General features: G+C 42.1%; 1 protein-coding gene across 1 annotated transcript in view; it reads right to left on the minus strand.

Moving 5' to 3' along the window:
* The window catches only part of PRLR (prolactin receptor), a 119,428-nt gene that overhangs the window by 41,003 nt on the left and 54,344 nt on the right, over nucleotides 1–24,081 (minus strand). Inside the window, exon 2 of the mRNA XM_036845975.1 lies at nucleotides 13,878–13,938. The gene's annotated coding sequence lies outside the window, so the exon portion shown is untranslated. The remainder of the gene's footprint in view (nucleotides 1–13,877; nucleotides 13,939–24,081) is intronic.

Genomic DNA, 24,081 nt, shown 5'->3' on the forward strand with positions numbered 1-24,081 from the left:
AAAGTGGGAGAATCTGTAAGTCCAAAGGGTGGTAAGGAAGAGGGGCAGCTGGTGGACTCCAGGGTTAAAGCCCCACTCTCTTGTCTATGGCCAGAAATCTGAGCATCTCTGCCAAGTCCTGAAACCACTCCCAGGGCCAAAGTCTCTCTCTCCCCTTACCTTGCTCCATCTTGTACTGGCACATCCTGTCCCTACCTGATTTAATCACCTGTTCTCACTCTTGTACAATATGTTCTTTCAAACTTCCTTCTTCATTCAAAGCATCTGGGCTACTTACACAGCAAGATAATTACTTGTCTCTCTTACTGGCTTATATTTACTCTTTTTTTCTTCTTTCCCCTTTACTCAGCTTCCCTCAGGAGCCCTCTCTTAGCAGAAAAGCCACCTGTCCAATCAAAGATGTAATGGCCAGGGATCTGAGCTAGGCTGGATCTGTGGCGAGAGCAAAAAGTACTTCCAGTGCAAACTCCTTGAGAGAAAAAGGAAGGAGGAATGAGAACCAGGATTCACCCCTTTAAATGCATTTTCAGAAAACATCAGGATGACTCTAGTTTAGTGGCTGGAACACCTATCCATCCATCCATCCATCCATCCATCCATCCATCCATCCATCTTTCAAACGTCCACTGAACATCTCTGATGCAGCAGGCATGGGCAGGGCCCTGATAATTTAGTGTTGTGCTAAAGCAACCCTCCTAATACTTAGGCTGGTAGAGAAGAGAAAATCTAGTATAACACTTTACTGTAAATGACACAAGTATTAAGAAGGAGCTCTGCAGGGGCCATGAGAGCCAACAGCAGGCAGATTTGACCTACTCAAGGAGGGTGGGGGCTTCCCTGGGGAGGCTACCTGAGGGATGACGAGTAGAAAGTCCCTCTTCTTTCTCTATTCACAGCCCTGCGTATAGATGGGTGTAGCAGATGCTCCTGGTTGCTTCTGCAACAACCATTTCCCCTTTGTTTTTGCACACAGAGCCCAGTTTTGTCAGCTATCAGCTGTCCAGTCCCAGGGGATGGGGCGTTATCGTTCTAAGGTAACTGTGGTAATCTCACTTCCCATTTATCTGTGATTGGTTTAGGACTGGTTATTCCACCCAGCTCTGGACACTGAGACATGGCAGAAGTCTTCTCGGGTCTGCTGGGGAAGATTTTCCTCCCTGGTCAAAAGAGAGAGGGTGGAAGAGAAGGGTCCCCAGATAAAAAGAGTCTGGGTCCTTGGCTGTATTATGAGCTCCTAAAGCAAACCTGGGACTGGTTTTCTCAGGACTTCTTTGGTGAGTGTTACACGTCCATGGTTTAGTCTGCTTTTAGCCTGGCATCTGGCCTTTGGGGGATGATTTCATCAAAGTCTGGCATGGACAACTCAGTGGTCTAATTGGAGAAATGGGTATGTTTTCAACCCTAGTGGCCTCTACGGGTGGAAATGGTGGATGTGAGTGAGAAGTATCAGGATTCTGCTGTGAAGGGAAGGAACAAAGTAGCTTGTGGCTGGGGTATTGCTTTATTGGGCGCATTCAAAGTAATCATATCCTCACTATTGCTTTATCTGTTTGAATATCCTTTTGATTTTTTTCTTTTCAGTTCTCTGGACAATGGCAGATTTAGTGCTAGCAGTCATTAAAAGTGAAAGTCCAATAATTACTCTGCCTATCTGATTTTTGATGTGCATGCTCTGTCCAAGAAAATATGGAATCTGATTGGTTATTTTGCCATGTATGTAAATAGCTCCCACGTTGTGAGACATTTTCTCAAATTTGAGGAAAGTCATCAATATTTGGCACCAACCACTGAAAGTCCTATAAATGGACTAATCTGATTCAGTTTTCTGGATACTTTTCTAGCAAACAAAAGCCACCCGCATGTTCCAGGGTCTCCCACTGCAGACTCAGAGTTTTGGGAGCCAGGAAAACTGTATCTTCCTGCGTCTCGGGCACAGGAAAACAGACTTGGCAGCTCTGGTGCCCAGGCTGTCATGCGCGCCATTTCCTCTTTACCATTAATGTTTGTCTGGGAGGGGTCTTCCGGGAAAAGTCACATCCTTTTTCTCAGTCTAGTCCTTTGCTTGGCCGTTCACAAGTGTTATTTGGTAATGAAGAGTCCACGAGATGGTCAGGACTTGGGGCTGGACGTGAACTGAGGTTGCAGTATGATCCAGGTGGAGGTCACACACTTTGGGGCTGGCACACTTAGGGATCTGGACAGGTACAAAGTAACCCTCATTCACCTGAGAGGTGACGCAAGCTGCAGACAGAATTGGGCAGTGGTTTCTAGAGCTGGTTCTGCCATTTCTCAGTCAGACTGATTTGGGCCCATCTCTTCCTCTTTCTGAGATGAATTTCTTTTAATAGAAACTGTCGAGAGGGTCACATCTGTCTTGCTTTCCTCAGCCAACTATTGTGAGGATGAGATGAATTAATGTTATGAAAAGTCTCCACGGGACTCCAAGTGCTGAGTGTGAACCAGTGGTCAGTAAGATGTGAATGCTCCCAGATCCTCCACGTCTCTCTGACTCTCTGAGTGAGGTCTAATTCCAGATGGAGAAGGTTCTCCTTTCTCCCTGAATGTCTTTTGATTTAGGAACTCCCAAGTATCCTTGCTTTAGGACTCTTGGTTACTAAGGGGCTGCCATGTGCCACCATGGTGATGATTTCCCTTTGGCTGGGAGTCCAGTGACCCCTGTGTCCCTCTTGGCTCAGGATTCAGGACAGGGTCATTTGTTTCACAAGGAGCCACAGATCCCAGGGGCCATACAATGGAGGAAATGGGGCCCAAAGCCAATGCCAATCGCTCCTTTATTTGCAGGTATCAACACCAAGAGCTTTGTGGTGGGGTGGCTTCATGTTTGCTCAGGGCTGGAGTCTGGGCAAAGCACACAAAGTTTGCCTTTTGTGCCCTTTTGCTTTCTCTTTCAAATTCTGTTCTCTCTCCTACTCCTCTCTGTCCTTCCCTACACAGAGGTCATTTCAGGCTCCCTCTGCTTCCCAGAACTCTGCGTTGGCAGTACCAGCAAAGTCAAGAGGAGTTCCACACAACAGAACTCCCTACGATGATGGAAATGGTCTATGTCTTCTCTGTCCAATACAGCAACCATAACCATATGTGACTGTCAAACATTTGAAATGTGGCCAGTGTGACCGAGGAACTGAATTTTTATTATTATTTAATTTCAATGAATTTACATTAAAATTACCACATGAAGCCAGTGGCTAGTGTGTTCGACAGTGCAGGTCTGGAGCTCAATACCTCAATCATTTCAGTCCTTCCACTCCAATCACAACTAACCTGTCCTGCAGAGGATGGATAAAGAAGATGTGGGACATATATACAATGGAATACTACTCAGCCATAGAAAGAATGAAATAATGCCATTTGCAGCAACATGGATGCAAATAGAGATTATCATACTAAGTGAAGTAAGACAGAAAGAGAAAGACAAATATCATATAATATCACTTATATGTGGAATCTAAAATATGACACAAATGAACCTGTCTACAAAACAGAAACAGACTCCTGAACACAAAGAACAGACTTCTGGTTGCCAAGGGGAAGGGGGTTGGGGAAAGGATGGAGTGTAAGGTTGTGGTTAGGGGAGACCTTCAAGATGGCAGAGGAGTAAGATATGGAGATCACCTTCCTGCCCACAAATATACCAGAAATACATCTACATGTGGAACAGCTCCTACAGAACACCTGCTGAATGCTGGCAGAAGACCTCAGACCTCCCAAAAGGCAAGAAACCCCCCACATACCTGGGTTGGGCAAAAGAAAAAAAAGAAACAGACAAAAGAGTAGGGATGCGACCTGCACCAGTGGGAGGGAGCTGTGAGGGAGGAAAGGTTTCCACACACTAGGAAGCCCCTTCGCGGGCGGAGACTGTGGGTGGCAGAGGGGGGAAGCTTCAGAGCCACGGAGGAGAGCGCAGCCACAGGGGTGCAGAGGGCAAAGCGGAGAGATTCCCGCACAGAGGAGCGGTGCCGAGCAGCACTCACCAGCCCGAGAGGCTTGTCTGCTCACCTGCTGGGGCGGGCGGGGGCTGGGAGCTGAGGCTGGGGCTTTGGAGGTCAGATCCCAGGGAGAGGACTGGGGTTGGCTGCGTGATCACAGCCTGAAGGGGTTAGTGCGCCTGCGCCACGGTTAGCAGGGAGGGAGTCTGGGAAAAGGTCTGGAGCTGCCGAAGAGGCAAGAGACCATTGTTTCAGGGTGCACAAGGAGAGGGGATTTAGAGCACCGCCTAAACGAGCTCAAGAGATGGACGCGAGCTGTGGCTATCAGTGCGGACCCCAGAGGCGGGCATGAGACGCTAAGGCTGCTGCTGCCGCCACCAAGAAGCCTGTGTGCGAGCACAGGTCACTCTCCACACCGCCCCTCCCGGGAGCCGGTGCAGCCCGCCACCGCCAGGCTCCCGTGATCTGGGGACAACTTCCCCCAGAGAACGCACGGTGCCTCAGGCTGTTGCAATGTCATGCTGGCCTCTGCTGCCGCAGGCTCGCCCCGCATCCGTACCCTTCCCTCTCCCCGGCCTGAGTGAGCCAGAGCCCCTGAATCAGCTGCTCCTTTAACCCCGTCCTGTGTGAGCGAAGAACAGACGCCCTCAGGCGACCTACACGCAGAGGCAGGTCCAAATCCAAAGCTGAACCCCAGGAGCTGTGCGAACAAAGATGAGAAAGGGAAATCTCTCCCAGCAGCCTCTGGAGCAGCGGGTTAAATCTCCACAATCAACTTGATGTACCCTGCATCTGTGGAATACCTGAACAGACAACAAATCATCCCAAATTGAGGAGGTGGACTTTGGGAGCAACTGTAGACTTAGGATTTGCTGTCTGCGACCGACTGGTTTCTGGTTTTATGTTTATCTTAGTTTAGTGTTTAGAGATTATTATCATTGGTAGATGTGTTTATTGATTTGGTTGCTCTTTTCCTTTTTTTTATATATAGATATATATATATATTTTTTTTCCTTTTTTCTCTTTTTGTGAGTGTGTATGTGTATGCTTTGTGTGATTTGTCTATTTGTCTGTATAGCTTTGCTTTTACCATTTTTCCTAGGGTTCTCTCTGTCTGTTTTTTTTTTTTTTTAGTATAGTTTTTAGCGCTTGTTATCATTGGTGGATTTGTTTTTTGGTTTGGTTGCTCTCTTCTTTCTTTCTTTCTTCTTTCTTTTTTTTAAAATTCCTTTTAATTTTTAATAATTTTTTTATTTTAGTAACTTTATTTCTTTTTATTTTCTTTCTTCTTTCCTTCCTTCCTTCCTTCCATCTTTCCTTCCTTCCTTCCTTCCTTTCTTCCTTCCTTTCTTTCTTTCTTTCTTTCTTTCTCCCTCCCTTTCCTTCTGAGCCATGTGGCTGACAGGGTCTTGGTGCTCCGGCCAGGTGTCAGGCTTGGGCCTCTGAGGTGGGAGAGCCAAGTTCAGGAAATTGGTCCACCAGAGACCTCCTGGCTCCACGTAATATCAAACAGCAAAAGCTCTCCCAGAGATCTCCATCTCAATGTTAAGACCCAGCTCCACTCAACAACCAGCAAGCTACAGTGCTGGACACCCTACGCCAAACAACTAGCAAGACAGGAACACAACTCCACCCATTAGCAGAGAGGTTGCCTAAAATTATAACAAGGTCACAGACACCCCAAATCACACCACCGGATGTGGTCCTGCCCACCAGAAAGACAACATCCAGCCACATCCACCAGAACACAGGCACTAGTACCCTTCACCAGGAAGCCTACACAACCCACTGAACCAACCTTAGCCACTGGGGGCAGACACCAAAAACAACGGGAACTATGAACCTGCAGCCTGTGAAAAGGAGACTCCAAACACAGTAACTTAAGCAAAATGAGAAGATAGAGAAATACACAGTGGATGAAGGAGCAAGGTAAAAACCCACCAGACCAAACAAATGAAGAGGAAATAGGCAGTCTATCTGAAAAAGAATTCAGAGTAATGATAGTAAAGATGATCCAAAATCTTGGAAATAGAATGGAGAAAATACAAGAAACGTTTAACAAGGACCTAGAAGAACTAAAGAGCAAACAAACAATGATGAACAACACTATAAATGAAATTAAAAATTCTCTAGAAGGAATCAATAGCAGAATAACTGAGGCAGAAGAACGGATAAGTGACCTGGAAGAGAAAATAGTGGAAATAACTATGGTAGAGCAGAATAAAGAAAACAGAATGAAAAGAATTGAGGACAGTCTCAGAGACCTCTGGGATAACATGAAATGCACCAACATTTGAATTATAGGGGCACCAGAAGAAGAAGAGAAAAAGAAAGAGACTGAGAAAATATTTGAAGAGATTATAGTTGAAAACTTCCCTAATATAGGAAAGGAAATAGTCAAGTGCAGGAAGCGAAGAGAGTCCCAAACAGGATAAATCCAAGGACACACTTGCCAAGACATATATTAATCAAACTTTCAAAAATAAATACAAAGAAAAAATATTAAAAGCAGCAAGGGAAAAAAACATAACATACAAGGGAATCCCCATAAGGTTAACAGCTGACCTTTCAGCAGAAACTCTGCAAGCCAGAAGGGAGTGGCAAGACATATTTAAAGTGATGAAAGGGAAAAACCTACAACCAAGATTACTCTACCCAGCAAGGATCTCATTCAGATTCGATGGAGAAATTAAAACCTTTACAGACAAGCAAAAGCTAAGAGAATTCAGCACCACCAAACCAGCTTTACAGGAAATGCTAAAGGAACTTCTCTAGGCAGGAAACACAAGAGAAGGAAAAGACCTACAGTAACAAACCCAAAACAATTAAGAAAATAGTACTAGGAACATACATATCGATATTTACCTTAAATGTAAATGGATTAAATGCTCAACCAAAAGACATAGACTGGCTGAATGGAGACAAACACAAGACCCATACATATGCTGTCTACAAGAGACCCACATCAGACCTAGGGACACATACAGACTGAAAGTGAGGGGATGGAAAAAGATACTCCATGCAAATGGAAATCAAAAGAAAGCTGGACTAGCAATTCTCCTATCAAACAAAATAGATTTTAAAATAAAGACTATTACAAGAGACAAAGAAGGACACTACATAATGATCAAGGGATCAATCTAAAAAGAAGACATAACAATTGTAAATATTTATGCATCCAACATAGGAGCACCTCAATACATAAGGCAAATGCTAACAGCCATAAAAGGGGAAATCGACAGTAACACAATCATAGTAGGGGACTTTAACACCCCACTTTCACCAATGGATCATCCAAAATGAAAATAAATAAGGAAACACAAGCTTTAAATGATAGATTAAACAAGATGGACTTAATTGATATTTATAGGCTATTCCATCCAAAAACAACAGAATACACTTTCTTCTCAAGAGCTCATGGAACATTCTCCAGGATAGATCATATCTTGGGTCACAAATCAAGCCTTGGTAAATTTAAGAAAATTGAAATCGTATCAAGTATCTTTTCCGACCACAACGCTATGAGAGTAGATATCAATTACAGAAAAAAATCTCTAAAAAATACAAACACGTGGAGGCTAAACAATACATGACTAAATAACCAAGAGATCACTGAAGAAATCAAAGAGGAAATAAAAAAAATACCTAGAAACAAATGACAGTGAAAACACGAGGACCCAAAACCTATGGGATCCAGCAAAGGCAGTTCTAAGAGGGAAGTTTATAGCAATAAAATCCTATCTCAAGAAATAAGAAACAGCTCAAATAAACAACCTATCCTTACACCTAAAGCAATTAGAGAAAGAAGAACAAAAACCCCCAAAGTTAGCAGAAGGAAAGAAATCATAAAGATCAGACCAGAAATAAATGAAAAAGAAATGAAGGAAACAATAGCAAAGATCAATAAAATTAAAAGCTGGTTCTTTGAGAAGATAAGCAAAATTGATAAACCATTAGCCAGACTCATCAAGAAAATAAGGGAGATGACTCAAATCAATAGAATTAGAAATGAAAAAGGAGAAGTAACAACTGACACTGCAGAAATACAAAGGATCATGAGAGATTACTACAAGCAACTATATGACAATAAAATGGACAACCTGGAAGAAATGGAAAAATTCTTAGAAAAGCACAACCTTCCGAGACTGAACAGGAAGAAATAGAAAATATAAACAGACCAATCACAAGCACTGAAATTGAGACTGTGATTAAAAATCTTCCAACAAACAAAAGTGCAGGACCAGATGGCTTCACAGGTGAATTCGATCAAACATTTAGAGAAGAGCTAACACCCATCCTTCTCAAACTCTTCCAAAATATAGCAGAGGGAGGAACACTCCCAAACTCATTCTACGAGGCCACCATCACCCTGATACCAAAATCAAAGTTGTCACAAAGAAAGAAAACTATAGGCCAATATCACCGGTGAACATAGATGCAAAAATCCTCAACAAAATACTAGCAAACAGAATCCAACAGCACCTTAAAAGGATCATACACAATGATCAAGTGGGATTTATGCCAGGAATGCAAGGATTCTTCAACATATGCAAATCAATCAATGTGATAAACCATATTAAGAAATTGAAGGAGAAAAACCATATGATCATATCAATAGAGGCAGAAAAAGATTTTGACAAATTTAACACCCATTTATATAAAAACCCTCCAGAAAGTAGGCATAGAGGGAACTTACCTCAACATAATAAAGGCCATATATGACAAACCCACAGCCAACATCGTTCTCAATGGTGAAAAACTGTAACCATTTCCACTAAGATCAGGAACAAGACAAGGTTGTCCACTCTCACCATTATTATTCAACATAGTTTTGGAAGTTTTAGCCACAGCAATCAGAGAAGAAAAAGAAATAAAAGGAATCCAATTCGGATAAGAGGAAGTAAAGCTGTCACTGTTTACCGATGACATGATACTATACAAAGAGAATCTTAAAGATGCTACCAGAAAACTACTAGAGCTAATCAATGAATTTGGTAAAGTAGCAGGATACAAAATTAATGCACAGAAATCTATTGCATTCCTATACACTAATGATGAAATATCTGAAAGAGAAATTAAGGAATCACTCCCATTTACCATTGCAACAAAAAGAATAAAATACCTAGGAATAAACCTAGCTAAGGAGACAAAAGACCTGTATGCAGAAAAATATAAGACACTGATGAAAGGAATTAAAGATGATACAAACAGATGGAGAGGTATACCATGTTCTTGGATTGGAAGAATCAATATTGTGAAAATGACAATACTACCCAAAGCAATCTACAGATTCAATGCAATCCCTATGAAACTACCAATGGCCTTTTTCACAGAACTAGAACAAAACATTTCACGATTTGCATAGAAACACAAAAGACCCCGAATAGCCAAAGTAATCTTGAGAAAGAAAAACGGAGCTGGAGGAATCAGGCTCCCTGACTTTGGACTATACTACAAAGCTACAGTAATCAAGACAGTATGGTACTGGCACAAATACAGAAATATAGATCAATGAAACAGGATAGAAAGCCCAAAGATAAACCCACGCACATATGGTCACCTTATCTTTGATAAAGGAGGCAAGAATATACAGTGGAGAAAAGACAGTCTCTTCAATAAGTGGTGCTGGGAAAATTGGACAGCTACATGTAAAAGAGTGAAATTAGAATACTCCCTAACACCATACACGAAAATAAACTTCAGATGGATTAAAGACCTAAATGTAAGGCCAGACACCATAAAACTCTTAGAGGAAAACATAAGCAGAACACTCTATGACATAAATCACAGCAAGATCCTTTTGGACCCACCTCCTAAAGAAATGGAAATAAAAACAAAAATAAACAAATGGGACCTAATGAAACTTAAAAGCTTTTACACAGCAAAGGAAACCATAAACAAGATGAAAAGGCAACACTCAGAATGGGAGAAAATATTTGCAAATGAAGCAACCGACAAAGGATTGATCTCCAAAATTTACAAGCAGCTCAATATCAAAAAAACAAACAACCCCAGTGCAAAAATGGGCAGAAGAACTACACAGACATTTCTCCAAAGAAGATATACAGATGGCCAACAAACACATGAAAGAATGCTCAACATCACTAATCATTAGAGAAATGCAAATCAAAACTACAATGAGGTATCACCTCACACCAGTCAGAATGGCCATCATCAAAAAATCTACAAACAATAAATGCTGGAGAGGGTGTGGAGAAAAGGGAACTCTCTTGCACTGATGGAGGGAATGTAAATTGATACAGCCACTATGGGGAACAGTATGGAGGTTCCTTAAAAAACTAAAAATAGAACTACCATACGACCCAGCAATCCCACTACTGGGCATATACCCTGAGAAAACCATAATTCAAAAAGAGTCATGTACCACAATGTTCATTGCAGCTCTACTTACAATAGCCAGGACATGGATTCAACCTAAGTGTCCATCGACAGATGAATGCATATAGATGTGGCACATATGTACAATGGAATATTAGCCATAAAAGAAACGAAATTGAGTTATTAGTAGTGAGGTGGATGGACCTAGAGACTGTCATACAGAGTGAAGTAAGTCAGAAAGAGAAAAATACATACCGTATGCAAACACATATATATGGAATCTAAAAAAAAAAAAATGGTTCTGATGAACCTAGGGGCAGGACAGGAATAAAGACGCAGACGTAGAGAATGGACTTGAGGACACAGGGAAAGGGAAGGGTAAGCTGGGGCGAAGTGAGAGAGTGGCATGGACATATATACACTACCAAATGTAAAATAGATAGCTAGTGGGAAGCAGCTGTATAGCACAGGGAGATCAGCTCGGTGCTTTGTGCCCACCTAGAGGGATGGGATAGGGAGGGTGGGAGGGAGACGCAAGAGGGAGAAGATATGGGGATATATGTATATATATAGTTGACTCACTTTGTTATAAAGCAGAAACTAACACACCATTGTAAAGCAATTATACTCCAATAAAGATGTTAAAAAAAAAAAAGGTTGGGGTTAGCAGATGTAAGCTATAATATATAGAATGGATAAACAACAAGGTGCTACTGTATAGCACAGGAAACTATATTTAATACCCTATGACAAACCATAATGGAAATGAATATAATAAACGAATGTGTATATATATATACATATATATATATGTATATACTTATATACATATAACTGAATCACTTTTCTATACAGCAGAAATTAACACAACATTGTAAATCAAGTATACTTTAAAAAACCCAAAAAACAATTAACCTTCCTGTGTCCCAACCTCAAGACCCCTTTCTTAGAGAGGTACCTACAAGTTAATCTGACAAACAAATTCCTATCCATGTTTTAAATTCTTACCCTTCTTAGGTAAATGCGTAGGTATTGAACAATGTCGTGCTTCAGTTAATGCAGAGGCTCAAATGATAGGCATTTGAAGGACTCTGGTAGGCAAGCTCGGTGGGTGAAAAGATTATAGGCTTAGAGTTTTAGAGTGACCTCAAAGCATACTCTATGGATGGGCCCATCCTCCCCAGTGCCCTGGGCTGCTTCAAAGTTCCTCCTAGTCTCTTGCAGTTTGGAGGGAGTTAAGGTCAAAGATGTGTAGATGGGAGCCTGGGAAAGAGCTGGACGTGGGAGGGTTGGAATGGGCAGAGCCTAAAGGATGCCAACCTCCTGCAAAAGAACCTGGCATGCCATTCAGAGTGGCATTCTGTTCCACCCTGGGGAGGAGGTGCCAGGGAGAGGTTGTTAGGGAGGGGTCATTACCACTGGACAGGATTGGAGGGTTAACAGTTCAAAGAGACCAGAAACCAGACTGAAGACCACAAAATGGACTGTGGCACTTCCGGTGGGGTCTCAGACAGGAAGTGTGATTCTACTCTTAATTCTAATCCTCCTTTATAGGGACCATTTTGTTTCCTCTGAATTCTTTTATGAACATTGCTTTCTGGATATTCCTTTCACCCTGAAACTGAGCAACGTTTCTGTTTCTCTTGGACAACCATGGGACTGCTCTCAAGTTCTTGCCTGTGTTTTCACAGATACCTACTGGTATCAGAAGCCAACATTTTCACACCAAACACTAGGTTGGGTAAAGGGTTGAGGATAATGAGGGGCGGATGTGGTTTGTAAGTAAGTATACATATAAATAAAAAAGAGTAGCCAACCCCCCCTGGTGCTTTGCAACGCAGTTTAGATCATGCTGTGCTTTTCCAGACCTCATGAAGGGAAGGATTGCTCAAGCATTTAGTGTTACTCTGTCCTCTCTCGTTTGCCTTTCACTCAACCAAACCTCATGAGGCATTTGGCATCAAGGGGCAGAAGCCTAGGAAGAAGAAAGAAAATCCGAGAAGCTGGTGGTTTGGCTGGGTTGATTCACCGGTTGCAGTGTTACCAAATACTCCTGGGCTTTAAGCCAAAGGGTCTTGCTGTGAGGAAGCACTTTGACAAATTATGGCATCCCTTCTGCAGGTCCTTGCTAATGTTTACTCTGAACACTATAAATTTCAGTCTACTCACGTGAAAAATACAAGTCTTTGCTGGGCCGAGGTAACTTGGAGCAGGGGTTTTTCTTGTGGGGGATTTTGTCTCCCCCAACCCAGGGGATGCCTGGCAATGTCTGGAAACATGATTTTATTGTCACTACTGAGGGTAGGACTTTCTCCTCTCTGGAACCCAAGGCGACATCTGAAGACATGGTTGGTTGTCACAAGTGGGGTGGGGGGTGGAATACTGGCATTTAGTGGGTGGAGACCAGGGGTGCTGCTAAACACGCTACAATGCACAAGACAGCCTCCACGACAAAGAATTATCTGTCCTAGAATGTCAACAGTGCTAAAGGTGAGAAACTCTGGCCCCGAGGGAAAGCCCAGGCTTGGTTCTTGACACTGACGTATCAGGTGGTCCTCAAAGGACCATCACTTTTCAGTATTGGAGGACAAGTACCCTGGGGTGACCTCAGGAAATCCTAGGATAATTCTCATCTACCCATGACCTAGTCAGTTTCATATCTTCATGAGTCCTTAACTTAACACGCTCTGAAAGAGAGAGTGCATCCTCAGGGTGACACGTGCCAAGTTGGTCTCAGAGGGTCAAGATCCCATTTTTCTGTAGTACATACAGAGGGTAGCCTTGAGGCTTGGTTTCTCCATCTGTCAAATGGACTCATAATACTTTACGACCTATTTATCAGCTGGGCCTGGTATCCTAGGGAGATGGAGTTGGGGCATGGTATTTGAGCTGGCATGAAGGGGGAATATGTGAATTAAGTACTTCTACCCAACTCCGACCCCAAAATGGCAATAGGATATTGTAGGTGGGGAGAGGCAAACAAAAACTTGTGAGATCCAAGTCAGTAGATTGTGCCTGGGGTTCAGTGGGTCATGGGACCAGGAAGTGATTTTCCCTGCCGAAGGTAGATAGGGAAGATGCAGAGCCCAGCATGTCTGAGTCTTTCCATGAGGACTGTCAGTGGGCTGGGAGGAAGGGGACAGGCAGCTGTGACAATCGTAGGGGCTGAAGGGGACACAGAAAACCATGGCAAGAATTTATGCAGAGCTGCTTGGGAAAATAAAAGCAAACACAATATTTCTTTTTCTGATTTTAAAAGAATAACACAGTCATTGTTGAAATTTTCTCAAGTACAGACAACTATGAAGAGAAAATTAAAATCTCCCATAAATGCACCACGAGGAGATATCAGCTCTTAATAGGTGTGGTATTTTCGTTGAGAAAAACAGAGAAGGGTTTTCTGGGCAGGATAGGCTGGGGAGATCGAAAAGGTCTTTGAGAACAGCAGAATGCAGCAATGTGGATGTTGACTGGTTCGAAACTATTCTCTCTGTGAGCCAAGAGAGAAGAGTCCTTTCCTGAGCCTGGATGAAGCGCACAGTAGGACAGTTGGGCGATGTGACAGAGGGGCACGTGTCAAGTTCTCCTTACCTCAAGGTTCATGTGGAAAGCATCCTTAGCGTTCGCCTCCATGAATAGAAGAGTTCTTTAGCTGAAAGAGGAAATGACTCATTTTAGCTCAAAGATGATGAAACAGGAGATGCCATTTCTTACTCACTTTGCAGCAAGAGCATGATTGAAATCACTGCGCTTCAGTGATGGCATAAGACAGCTCTAGTTTTTTTTTTTTTTTTTGAATTAGTTTTCTATCAACCCTATTATGAAGTAATTTCAAACTTATAGAAAAGTTGCAAAAATACTAAAAAAATGTTATATTCCCTTTACCCAGATACCCTACTTATTAATATTTTACATTTGGTTTATCATACTCTTTCTTCTTTTTTTAAAAAAATTTTTTGGCCACGCCATGCAGCACGTGGGATCTTCATTCCCGACCAGGGATCAAACCTGCACCCCCTGCAGTGGAAGCCCAGAATCTTAATCACTGGACCACCAGGGATGTCCCTATCATTCTCTTTCTTTTCTGTATACACAAATGATTATTTTTATTGAATTATTTGAGAATAAGTCATGATGTCTCTTCGCCCTCTAATATTTCAGTTGCGTTTTCCTGCGAGCAAGCGCATTCTCTTATATAACCATCATGTAATGACTAAAATCAGAAAATTAACGTTGATATAGTACTATTATCTTATCTACAGATCTTCCTAAAATGTTGCCAGTTATCCTAATTGGGATTTGACTTTGTGAAATTTGGCCCTGGAGACCTTGAATGAAATTTATTGACATATCCTGTCATAGCCACGGCTGAACTGGGAATTTGGCCGCTCCAGCTCAAAGCTCGAGTTTGATTCTATCTCATGGGTTCGTATGAGCATTGGCAGAAGCCTGCTTTTCGAGATGTGAATAATTTTTGGTAGTGACAGGGCTGTTCCCTGGGCTGTTGCGTGTGGGCTTTCATCAGCTGGGCTATGCCCATCTGGAATCATGGGTCCCATCTTGTTCCTTCCAATATATCTGGCTCTAGGTTTTGTCTAAGACATTTTAAACTCTGAGGACTAACTTGCCTGGGTCTCTGAGGCATGAGGTGACAATTGCTAATAGTATGGATCTGAGTTAGAACAAAAATGATTTCAGGACTTGAATACAAAATAGGCTCCTATATGTGTGCAGTTACTTTTTAAAATTTGCTTTGATATATAGACAACAATTCCTAATTTAATGCTCAGTTTTCTCTTGCACATTCCATGCGAAAACAAACAATCTAACCAGAGTAGCAGGCCAAATAATACTTTTAAATAATTTCTATGTCTTCAAAATCCAGAATCTTGGGGATTATTGTTCAAGGAATCCAGGGCTGAGTGTTCTCCATGCTGACACCCATGGAGAAGGAAGTGGAAGGCAGGCAGCTGCGGATTGCTACCAGCGGCTTCAAGCCAACACGAATCTCTCTCATACACCCCCAATTCCTCAGCGTCACCGCTACTGGCCTAATGAATGCAGAGCCCAGACATCTTTGCAATAAAAACCTATGATGTGATGAGCCCATGTAAGTGTAAAACGGCCAGCCCCAAGGTATCAGCTAATGAGGTGTCTGGTGAACCCAGAGTTCATAACGCAACTGTCTGGGGCAGATTTCTCAGAAGCCACCAATTTTTCTCCATAGGATACAGTGATGCTGAATTTTTCATTTTAAAATTCGGAACATTCTAGAATGTATTTTAAATTCTGGGAATCATTTCAGGACTTAAAGCCCTCTCTTTGATAATGTTCTAACTCTGGTTAAAACAACCCCTGCTCTGCTCTGTTGCCTCCCAAATTAAATTCACACTTTTTACTCTTCGGCGGGAAGCGCTGAGAGGTCAGCAGAGGCTAGAGGAGGGTGCAGGAGTGGAGCACAGGAGGAGGGCCGCGTTGGGGGTGGAAAGTCTGGAATGGCGAGCAGCAGTAGTCAGGGCTCTGGAGCAAGAAGAAGTAAAGGAGATTGTGGTCCTTTCACTCCTGCAGTTCAACAAACATTGACTGAGTGCCAGGTCTTGGACTCACTTCATTCATTCATCTGTTTATTCATTCAGAATTTTAAAAAATGCCTGGCACACCATTTAGCCCTTGTCACTCTCTACCCCGTCTCCCACGCCTACTCTCAGCCCTCTTCTGTGCCCTGTGGGCTGGCTCCTGTGATGCTCTTGTCCTCCAGCTCTGGTTGGGTCCCACCCATGGGAGGCAGAGGATGGGAGCAGAACACGTCAGGGTATCTGTTTCCCAACACCCCCGCCTTCGTCCTGGCCTGCTTCCAGCAGTGGTTGTGTCTCCACTGCCACAGCTCCCGGTGGGCAGCCCCAGCTCTCACTGAGTCCCGGCAAAATCCCTCCCTCCCCCTTCCCCTCTAGGCAGAGAGGGTGGTGACAAATTCCCTTGTTACTTTTCTCAACTCTGCCCACAGGTATGTAAATCATAAGATTACCTTTTCTTAAACATCCCTAAGTATGTCATCTTTTTCCTTTCTGATCCTGACTGCTACAGCCCTTGAATATATGCTGAATTGTTTTCTGATTGCTTGGGACAGACTGGAAAGATGAAAGTTTTGTAGATAGTGTCTGACACTAGGCTTCACCAGTGCAGGGTGCGGAGGCGTAACTTAACAGAAGCTCCTGGGGGAGAAATCTCAGAGGTTTAGTCCCTGATAGACTCCAGTATTGTGTGTCAATCAAAGACTGACTTGACCTCGGGCCACATAATTAGAAGTATGATGTCCAGAATAAGGGAGGTGATAGTGCCGCTTCATTCTGTCTCTATTTAGAGTTCTAGGCTCAGTTCTGGGCTTTCCACTTTAAGAGGAGACATGTTAGTTGTCTTTAAGTGTTTGAAGTTCTGTCATATAGAGCAGAGGTTGAACAAGTTTTTCTTTAAGGGCCAGACGTAAATATTTTTGGCTTTGTGGGCCACATGTTCTCTGTTGCAACTACTCTCTTGTGCAAAAGCAGTCACAGACGATATGTGAATGAATAGGCTTGACTGTGTTCTAATAAAACTTTATTTACAAAAATAAATGGTGAGCTGGATTTGGCCTGTAGGCTTTATTTTGTTGACTTCTGATATAAGGGGAAAAACATGGAGTTTTTCCTGGGTGTTTCCAAAAGGCAGAAGTTAGATCCACATGTAAAAATTGTAGGGAGGTAGATTTGTGCTAATTTTAAGGAGGCTCTTTCTAAAGGTAATGACTGTTCCCAAACAGGATAAGCTGATTCATGAGGCAGTAGGTTTCTTGTTATTGAAAGTATTCAAAGGAGAAGCTGAGCGTCGCAGAATAATTTTCTGCAAAGCACACAGAGTAACTCAGATGATGAGGAAGGTAACAATACTTCCTATATCTGTATACTTAGTACAGTACCACACACAGTAAGTCTTCTAGATTTTATACTCTTAGAGGGTAGAGACTGTGCCATATCTATCTTTGCATCCTGCCCACTCCTGAAAGCCTAGGATAGTGCTTTAAACACGGTGAGCGTGACCAATACATGTTTTGTCAACTTGGCTCTTTAAGTAAAATCTTGCTGACAGACGAATTAAACTAAATCGTCTTTAGTACAGTCATCACTACTAGTCACGTTAAATTAGTTCAATGACCTCTAATAAGCTTCAATATTGAGGATTTTCACTGAAAAGAACAGACATCATAGTGAACATTTATTAAGTTCTAAAAATATGCCAGCTACTGCGCTAAGAATTTTACATGTACTATTTTAATTCTCCCAAAACCTATGAGGTAGGTGCTATTATCACCCCCATTTTATTGATGAAGAAATTGAAATCCAGAGAAGTCTCAAAGATGGGAAGTGGCATAATCAAAAATCGAGCTGGGATCTCTTTGATGTCAAAGGCTGTTGTCCAACCACAACGCTATCCTGCTTCTCATTCATTTGTTCATTCATTCAGTATTCAACAAACACCAACTGGCGGCCTGCTATTTGCCAAGCACTTCAGCTGTTGAGGACAGAGCTGTGATTATAAACAGATCAAGTCCAGGCTCCGAAGGAATTTACATTGCGGGTGGGATATATCTGGGATAGATGTATCATCGACAAAGGAGAAGATATTAAATGGTAATTCATCACAAGACACAGAGATTAAAAAGAGAATCAATATTTCTGTCCACATCAGAACTTCCGGTATAATCCTAACTGATGAGTTTATCCAAGCTCTTTCTTTGTACTGGCATTGGCCCAAGTTTAGTCTTTAGTCTTTTGTCAAATTATCAGATGGGTTCAGAGATTCAGAAGGAAGCTTCAAGCATTTTGGCAACTGATTCAGATCACTATGGCAATTTGTAGATATGTGAATGAAGCCCTCGAAGGGAAAAAAAAACCCATGAAGCACTCAGGTGTCACTCTTCCAGGGCAGGTTGAATCTGAGCATCATCAAACTGGGAGACCAGAGGCGAACAGATGAAAAGAGGTAGAAAAAGCCAGTTCAGTTAACACAAAAAAAAAAAAAAAAAAAAAACCTCTTGGCAACGTTCCATTTTCCCCCTTTCCTGAAACACAGAAATACTAAGAGCCTAAATTCTAACTCCCAGCTCCCAGTATCATAAAAAAATCAATATTTATAACAAATGCTACAATGTTGAGAGGAAAACACACCAACTTGGGTCAAGCGGATGGGCCTTGTTTAGAAGGAGGAGAGCTACCAGGGCGCAGGCAGGGGAGTAGAGAGAACCAGAGGGAAATTCCAAAACCTTGAGTGAGATTGAGATAGAGCAAGAGTGCTAAGGTTCAAACAGCACAAAGCCAAATAAATTGTCAGGTCCAATAGACAAGTGCTTACTGGAGTGGGAGACAGAGCCCAAAGGTCAGGGGCTGAATAAACAGGAGCCCAGAGGAGGAAGTGAGAGAATTCAGGACTTTGTATCTTTTTGGGTGCTAACGCAAGCTTTGTATCTTTTTGGGTGCTAACCGCAAAGGATGGGCATGGATGGCCTAGTTAAAATCACAGGATAGGAACTGACAAATACTAGTGATACTTCTGCAATTCCAGAATTCCTTTTGTTAGTAGATTGCAAAGTGATTTTCAGATTGGTGAGTCCTTATCGCGTTAGCATGATCTTATTGCTAAGATCATGGCTAGAAAACAAAGAATGATAATTAGTTAACATTTATTGACTGCCAGACACAGCTTTTCAGCACTTTAATGCATTGTCTCATTTAATCTTCCCATGTACATTTTGAAAACCAAGCTCTTTACTAGAGACCTAATTAAAAAATGATTAAAAACAGAGGTACATTTGGAGGAAACCATAAAATGTCATCAGAAACAAGTACTAGTCATTTATTCATTCTTTTGTTTCCTGGACTATTTCTTCAGCCGCTAGTGATGGAGCACCTAATATGTGTTGGGTACTATTAAGGGTCTGTGCAAGGGTGATTTTACTGATTTCCCTCATTGTTTAACACACAGGCAGTAGAGGGAGCAAGAGACTGTGAGTGGCAAAATACGGGTTCCATTTTAGCCCTGCCTCTAACTGTTCCTGTGGTCCTTGGATAGGTCAGTTTCTTCTCTGTTTAATGTCTTCTAGTGTAAAACAAGGAGCTGGGACCACATGATGCTTGAGGTCTTTTAGAATTTAGTGGTAAAGTCTTCAGTAGCTTTATAATACTTTGTATTTTATAATGAACATTCACTTATATTCTATCATTATACTCTCCCATCACCACTGGGTAAGTAATAATACTATGAAGCTTTAGAGAAATTTGCCAGGGCTTGAAGCAAGTTCCTCTGCTCTTTCCACTAGAAACCTCTGTCTTCTGTGTATGAGTTCATGCTTAGTTTCCAGAAGAATTATACGAGAGCTGGGTGCAGATATCAGAGGAAAAGGAAGAGATATAGGAGATACAGAAGACAAGGAGAAGTTGTGAGTAGGAAGATGTGCCAACACTCAGGGGCTTCGTGTGTTGTCTCCGAAACCATTTAGGGCTGCTGTGATCACTGAGGAAGTGTATCCAAAGGCACAAGAAGAGAAATCCTCTAACTGGAGTAAATTACATGGAGGTAGATTCAAGTTCAATGACTGGGGAGTGAAGTGCCTCCCTAGACATTCCACTTGTCCATTACTGAACAGAACTACAATGAATGGGTCTTGTTATAAGGCAGAAGCCCTGGACTCAAGAGGAAGAATACCTTTCACATGATTATTATGCCCCAAAGATGAGATGGGCCCCTCTGGTAGGAGATTAGCCGCTTAAGCAGAGACCATATGAAACCCTACAGGGGTTAGCGACTTGGATCAGGCCTGGAACACCAGTAAGGGGACTTCCAACTCTGAAATGCTATGGTTCTGGAGACTGGTGTCTTACAATTTAAGCTGTAGTCTATCATTCCTACTCCAGACTTTAGATATTCCTGCAATCATCTGTTGGGAAAATTCAAGGTCCTTTTCCAGCTACTCATATTCAGGACAAGTTCCTCAATTCATTTCTTTCCAAGAAGTTCCCTGTATGGATCCTTGCCGGTATATCCACCCTGACCTCCTGGTCTTGGTGTTTCTGACCTCCCATTCTTGACAAATATCCAGGATTGGAACATCTTTGCAAGCCAGAGTTGAAATCAAACACCATTGTGTTGGACCAACACAATGAAACTCTAGTCTTACCAGCCCATTGATTAACAGGGTGACCCTTGCATTTGTCCAGTGTCCTTATTTTCCAAGGTGTTTTCCATCTGCCAGCTTTATCAGAAGCGTATAAGTCAATTGGTATCCCGAGGGTAGTCACTTTCACAGGAGAAGGTACATGGAAGTGCTTTGTAAAAGTGAAACACTGTGAAAGGTGAGATGTTTTATTATTGTTATAACATGCCCCGGGTCACAGTACAGCAGAGCCATATCTAAAGCAGGTTCCTTCAAATCCTTTTGGGCATGAGTGTAAAGTAAATAAAGAGTACTATGGATAATTTACAAAGAACCAAAGTCCAGATCTCCTTGATTGATTGGTAGGGAAGGATAGAATTTAGAGCTGGATTTTACAAGTGTGATAGCACCAAATCAGGATCACTTAGAAGCAGGCTGGTTGTTCCAGTCCGATGAATAGCCACGGCACGAACATGAATCTGCATAAATTGGCCAATGGTCATTTTGAATGGGGCAACCATGGGTTGGATGAGGTAGCCACCAGCAGTGGACCTGAACCAAAGGGCTTTCTGCTTATTTTAGCTCAGAGACCACAGGTGTAAGTCCACCTTCCCAGAGAAGCTTGTAGCACCTAACAAGCTAGGGTCACACTCCTAATTCAGAGGACAATAAAAAACAACCTCCAACGATGAAAAGACCTTAGCCAGAATTCTCAAGAAATTGGCTTAAAAAATAATCCCCAATTGATTGCAACATTAAGAACATTCTTAAAATGTTACCTTTGTCCTGATGTCTAAACCCCCATGAAGGGGTTTACGAAAAGGCTCTTTATGCATTTGAAGCCACTAATACTATAAGTGGGGAAAGAACACACTCTTTTAATTAAAAGAGCAGATTGTTATGATTGTGGTAATCTGAATCGAGAACATCTTTTTACCTAGAAATATGAGGAATAAATATTTCCCGGAGTTAGTATCCAAAGCTTGGGATTATTTAGGATTAGTAGCCAAAATTGTTATTTTACACTGTATAATCAGGAAGGCTGCTCAGAGGAGAATGTTAGAAGGAAAATCTGTTTTAGGTTTCCTGTTACTCCAGCCAGTTGGGGACCATCTAAATGCCATTTGTCTCCGACCCTTGAACTGTCTTCTCCCCCACTCTTGGGGCAACACAGCCAATGACCCTCTTGGAGCAGCAAATAACTGGCATGTATCAAGGCTAACACTTCTGCTTTGCAGTCTAGTTGTTTGCTTGACTATCAGATGTTGCCTTTTTTAGGTAGTTGAACTTGGCAGAATAATAAACTGTGCTTCTGTTTACTCTTTTGTTCTCAAGGCTAATTTAAAAGTGCTCTTGGTGGGTGAGTGGTGATGATAATGGAAACATCTTAAACCATTAGGTTGAGAACTGAAATACCAACATGGGCACAGGAGACTAATTCCGTAGCTGATGGCAATGAGTCAATGTACCTTCTTTAGCCTGAGCACCATGTGCAGTGTTCTTTTAGTTCCCATAAACCACAGGGTCTGGCTCCCCAGAGTTGGGAGAATATAGCATCTAGCCAGAGGATTTGCTTTACTTTGAGGTTCTTTAAGCCCCATGTTTGTTCCAACAGCCTCAACTCAGCCCCTTACTACTGTTTTCTCCCCATGGGTTTTGGTCACATCATTTTCCAAAGTGGCCCAATTGCATCAATCATTCATTTTTATTAAAACAAATGTGGGTGTGTGTGTGTTATTATAGCTATATCCCACTATACGGCATATTGGCTAACATGATTCATTGCATAGAGGCACCATGGTCCAATGAATGTGTTAAGAACCTGAACCAGACCAAAACGTATATAAAAGTGACTTGTGCCATTTTTTTAGCCATGTGACCTTGAGGAAGACACGTAACTTCCTTGAATCTCAATTTCTTCATCTGTAAAGTGAGAATACCTTTCACTACCTTTTTGGATTGTTGTGAGGATTCGATGCACAGTATCGAGGAAATAGCAAGTAGTGAATACATGCTAGTGATATTAATGGTTAACACTGTTAATTTGTTATGCCAGGAATTACAGGCATCCTCAAAGCATCTCTAGGAACTAAGACCCATTATTATCTTCACTTTGCTGATGAGAACAAGAGAGACAGGTTAAGTACTTGCCCAGCATCACAAAGATATGAAATGGCCATGCCAGGATTCCAGAGTCCTCAGTCTGACCACTACTGCCCATGTAAGAAGAGTGGGCAGCAAGGGTTATGACACCTTAAGAAAGTGGAACCTTATTTGTTCCCTCTCACTCTTCTTTTCCATGCTTCTTCTTTCACACCTGAGTCAGAAGCAGGGAAAGACAGAAACTGATACAATAGGACAGTGTAACCAGTAGACCTCTGGCAGACCAGCTATGGAGCTTGGCCTCAACCTCAGCTGTGAACTTGTTGGCTGAACACAAAGGCAGCTGTTATAGTTCATGTAGTCAAAAGATTTCAAACATTCTGAAGTTATTTTATTAGAAGGGAGGAGTGAACACTCTTCTATACAGATCCACTCTACTGAGATCACTGAAAAGCACAAATATAAATATCATGACATTATTATATTATTATCATTAGCTCATCCTGCAAACATCTACTCTCCACAAACTTAAATAGAAATAATTTTTGCTATCAATACTAAATCTTAAATCCCTTACTAATCTTATCCCTTAAATCTAAGATATTAAGATCAGGAACCGTTTTATTAACTCAAACCTACAGCAAAAAGCTGTTCAACTCAGATTGCCGAGATCGTGGCAATTTGCTCTTTTAATTAAAATACTAGTGTGACTAGTGTGTTGTCCAACAGCTGATGAATGGACAAACAAAATGTGGTATATCTACAATGGAATCTTACTCAACAACAAAAAGGAATGAAATACTGATATATGCTACAACATGGACAAACCTCAAAAATGTTATCTCAAGTGAAAGAAGCCAGTCACAAAAGACCACATATAGGGCTTCCCTGGTGGCGCAGTGGTTAAGAATATGCCTGCCAATGCAGGGGGCACGGGTTCAAGTCCTGGTCTGGGAAGATCCCACATGCAGTGGAGCAACTAAGCCCGTGCGCCACAACTACTGAGCCTGCGCTCTAGAGCCCATGTGCCACAAATACTGAAGCCCGCATGCCTAGAGCCTGTGCTCTGCAACAAGAGAAGCCATCGCAATGAGAAGCCTGCGCACCACAAGGAAGAGTAGCCTCCGCTCGCCGCGACTAGAGAAAGCCCGGGTGCAGCAACGAAGACCCAACGCAGCCAAAAATAAATTAAAAAAAAAAAAAAAAGACCACATATAGTATGATTCCATTTATACGAATTGTCCAGAAAAAAGCAAATCTACAGCGACAGAAAGTAACTTAGTGGTTGCCAGGTGCTGGGGGTAGGGGAGAAAGGGGAAAGGGGAATGACCACCGCTAATGTGTACTAAGTTCCTTCTCCGGTTGTTGAAATATTTTAAAATTAGGTTATGATGAGGGTTGCACAACTCTGTAAATATACTGAAAACCACTGAGTTGTATACTTTAAAGAGGTAAACTTTATGGTATGTAAATTATATCATAATAAAAATATTTAAAAGAAACGGTGTG

Source organism: Balaenoptera musculus, chromosome 3, assembly GCF_009873245.2.
Source record: "Balaenoptera musculus isolate JJ_BM4_2016_0621 chromosome 3, mBalMus1.pri.v3, whole genome shotgun sequence".
Lineage (NCBI taxonomy): Eukaryota > Metazoa > Chordata > Mammalia > Artiodactyla > Balaenopteridae > Balaenoptera > Balaenoptera musculus.